A 4,706-nucleotide genomic window follows, 5' to 3' on the forward strand; every position below is an offset into this window, starting at 1 on the left:
GCACCAGGAGCACTGGGAACATGCCAGCACCTCCCTCAGCCCTGTGCCACAAACCCCAGCTGACAGCTCTGCTAAGCCCAAATTGATGGTGTTGCTGTAATGGAGTTATCAGTGACAGATACCTCCTGTGCAGCTCCTGGGTCACACGCACTCAGAGCAAAGATAAATGAGCATGAAACACTGTTAGCACAAAATAAGATCATAAATACTCAAGGCTTAGTTAAAAAAAAACCAACAAACATGATTTTATGGATGTTCTCACTTTTGTCAAAAATGTACCACAAAATAGGGAGAGGAAACTTTTTGTGCATTTAAAAAAATAGAAGGGAAACACACTCCCCAACCCCCAAACACCCATCCAGAGCAAATTTTGCACCTCCCTGCACTGACTAATGTGGAAATATCACAGTGAACTTTACAGATTTTGGAACAGCTTTGGGTATCCTGAGGTCTGACATCCATCTGTCTGTCCTTCTGTCCTAGAAAGCTGCTTAGGCTGAAAGGATGCAGAAACTGGAATGGGAAGTCTCCTAAGTTGTGAAATGTAGTGGTCTGGCACTCCTCCATCCAAATACTGACACAGGTGGGAAGGCCAGTGGTCTGCAGTGGAGAGCAATGGGTAAAGTCCATGGGGAAGCAGTCCTTGCACCTGTCCTTATCCCTGGGGAGTTATCTCCACAGGCTCCAACCACTTTTAAGAATTAATAAATTGTATTCCTGAGGGCATTTGCTGATCACTGTCAGATGTGTGACAGCCTGGGACAGGAGAGACTGGCAGCTGCTTCCCCACTGCAGCAGGAGTGTGAACACCTTCCTCCTCCTCCTCATCCCCTGGGATTTACAGGGTACAACACACAGGGCATCAACTCTTCTCTCCTCAGAAATCACGCTACCAGAAGTCTGTCATCTCCAGGCTGACACTCAACATTCAGCCAAACCCCTGGTAAAGAGAACAGCAGCATTTTGGCCATTTACATTTTCTGTAATGCTGAAAAAATGAGCTCCTTACTCCTTAAGAGTTTTGAAAAAACATCTAAAAGATTTAAATATTTTCATTTAGGAAGCTGTCAGTCCCACTTTTACAAACCATGCAAACTTTTACACAACTTGTTAGTTACTCATCTCTTTTTTAGGGTTCTTTTTGCTTTTATTTGATTGCTTCCTCTATGAAGTTCAAAGAATAATCAAACACTTGCTTACCAGAAGCAAATCAGGAATTATAGTCAAAATGTGTGGCCACAGGCATGGATGGAATCTCACACTCATGCTGACACCCTTCCAATTGACAGTCATTTCTTTTTACACGGCTACACAGACAGGAGCAACCACTACAACACTGTACAGTAACAATAAACTAGACATATTTTATGTCAAAATACTTGAATTACTAAGTTTACTGCTAAAACTATCTGTAGTAGAGCCAGGTACATTCAAACATGTTGGAATTTCTCAGTCATGGAGAGCATATTACAAGACAAAGAACACAACATGGCTTCAGTCAGAATTTTTAAATTTTATTCCTACAAAATCCTGTAAACATTAGCATACAGATCCAGAAAAATCAATATCATATAATGTTGCATAAACTGTAAGATTAGAAGAATGTTGGGAACACTTCAACAGTTTATAAATTAATATATACAGTAATGGGTACTCATTATTAGATACCAACACCTCAAAACTGAGGAATTTAGGTGCAAGAGCTGTAAGACACAAGTGCTCTGACACCAACTTTGACTATGAGGCAACACTGCAATCTACATGACTGCCTGTTGTTGTTTCATATTAAGGACTCAATTTAGCTGCTAAACAGTATAAACCAAAAGTTTTGGTAGGAAGTTTATTTTTATTTGAAATCATATAGGAAACATCCCTAAAATAATAATTAAAAAAAATAAAAAAAACCCAACAGAATACTACATAAATAGGTTTCTAGAAGAGTGAAACTGAAGCTTAATGGGCTGCTCAGAGAGATGGTTGGTGTCTCCATTCTACACTACTTCAAACAGAGCACCAAGAGGCACCTCTAGCTAAAGAAAACCTTTCAGATCATTTAGAAAGGGAGAGTGGTGGGTGGAGGGAAAAAGAAGCAGAGCACGTATTGGGCTGATGCAAAATTCCTGCTTCCACATGCAGCATTCTGGGCAGTTTAGCTCTTTATTGAATTAAAAAGTCACAGGAATGTAACAGCATTGTTATTCTGGTAACTCTGGGCTATTTTGCTTCAAAACAAAACAACCAAGTAAAATAAAACCTTCAGCCTGTCTGCAATCCAAGTCATGTGCCAAGTGTTCTTACAGCACTGCCCTTCAGGAGACCAGGGCAGAGCAGAATGCAGGACATACCACTCTTGGTCAATGACACATAATACAGATAATGATTGGGTTTTTTTCCCTTTTCTCCTGTTCATACAACTGTATTTCATTGGGGGGGAGGGGGATGTATGGTAAACATATCCTAAAGAATGATCTCTAGTGAAAGACATTCTTCCCCATGCTAGAAAACTCCCAGGAATCAGTGAAAACACAGACTGCATAAAATGACTATGATTATTCTGGGAACACTGGACACTGCAAAAACTCTCTTATCTGGATACCCTATAATATGATATCATAATATGATGAGAATCTTTCCAAAGTAAAATATATTTTTCTGTTTCCAGAGCTGAAGCAGAATTTTACACTGTCTTATTTTGGTGCACTTTTCATACCCTACCATTCACTTCCCCTCCTAATGAAAATTAATATTGCACTAATAAAGGAGTATTTATTTACAATAAAGGGGAGGTGACACCCACCCAGGTAAAGCTTTTTGCTTTATTTTCTTCCAGTTGTTTAGGAACAAATTCTGTTCACCTTTTCTATAGGAAATCCTGAGTAGCAAGGTGAAGGAGGTCTGGCAGATAGCACCAATTTTCCATCACTTGTCTTAATTAACAGGGTATATTTATAACTGACAGCTCATCTAGGACCACTACCATGGTTGAACCTAAATGCCCAATTATTATCAAGCACTGTGATTCCTATGGCCAGGATCTGACCCAACAATGAAACACCAGAAGCAGGAGAAAAGATTTCTGCTGACTCTGAGATGCAAGCTGCAAACAAACACAGGAACAGTCCTGCAAGTCCAGCCCAAACCTTCCTCATAACAGCTGGAGGTGGAGAGAACTACAGCTGGTGAGGAGAACAGGAAGAAACCCTTAAAAGCTGCTGTGTCAGACACCTTCCAAGCAACAGGCTTCCAAGCTGCCCACTTGGCATCAGTGCAAGGGTGCAGCACTCTGAGGGGGTTTAATCAAGGAGCCAGGCTGTTTACTTTTGCTTCCACCAGAGCAGCTCAAGCAGCCAGTCAGCTGCTGGACTGCCAAAATCTTCCCACATTTAATGACCACAGTGTGTTTTGGGCTTGGAGAGGTTCTAGCTGACATCAGCCCAAAAGGATTTGTTGATACTAGAGCCTCAGCTCACTACATTTCCTGCTGTGGTTTTCACTTGTATTGCTCAGCTGGTACCAGCAATCATGACAGACCAGAAAATCTAACGCAGAAGAGACTAAATTGAGCAAGTTTGGCTTAAACTTAGACTGGGTTTAGACTACTAATAGACAAATATTTAATTGGGTTGACACTGTACGTAGACCTGGAAGAGTTTTATCACAGATATACCTGCAGGATTTGTGTAAACTATTTATGTACTACAGCAACACTAATTTGGTATTCACAGAGATAGGTAATAGCACAGTTTTTACAGATCTTTTGCTCTCTCTTCCTTGTTAACATTCCTGCCTAAAAATTCCCAGGTGCAAACTCCTAACAAGACCCCACGGTCTTATCTGTAGCCTGCAGACTTTCATCCCACTGATATGCAAGGGATTTCCACTTCCTCACTCACTCCATGGGGATATTGTATCCACATATATGCATCCTGCAATACAGGGGAACTGATATGACAAAATAAACAACTAGCAGACCTTAATTCAGATGATATTACAGTGAACCTTGAGAAACTTCAAATATACTAACATGGCTAAGACCTTGTTCAATGTTGGAACAGCACCAACAAAATGATATTAAAGAGTTATGTGAAAACATTTCCCTCTGCTTTTAACTTTGGTCACATTTCTCATTTTCCCACACTCCCACACTTCATTTTTTTTTCTCTACTTCAATCTAACTTTTGTGTCTGATTCTGTAAAGACAATACAGTTGTGAAACACATTATAGCTCCTACAGAATCTTTTAATTTTTAACCAATTATTTAAAAAAGAAAAGATTCAACTAGGACATTTTAAGTTAAATGAATGAAAAATTTGACAGGAACAATGAAGGTACCACGGCAGTCTTCAGGAGGTAATAAAATGATGACAATTGTCAGTAAGAGTGATCCTTATGATGCCTCTCACAAAAATCATCCCAGGAGTTACATGGCTGCCTGTACTCCAGCACTAAAACTTCCAGGAGAAATCTAGGTAAGATCTCTGAAAAGTAAAGGCAAAAGGAGTACAGAGAACACAAACCAGATTTACCAAAGACATTTTTTCTGTACAAACATGAAGAAGGTTTTCACTTATGAAACCATCAAAAAAAAATCATCTCTCTCAAAGGTGTGTCTTCTTTGTTAGACATAACTGCCAATTCAGCCAATATATGTGAAGTTAAACCAATTCATGTTATACCCAGAAATTCACACAGTATACCAGTGGGA

The sequence above is a fragment of the Merops nubicus genome, unplaced genomic scaffold, assembly GCF_000691845.1.
Source record: "Merops nubicus isolate BGI_N331 unplaced genomic scaffold, ASM69184v1 scaffold10580, whole genome shotgun sequence".
Classification (NCBI taxonomy): domain Eukaryota; kingdom Metazoa; phylum Chordata; class Aves; order Coraciiformes; family Meropidae; genus Merops; species Merops nubicus.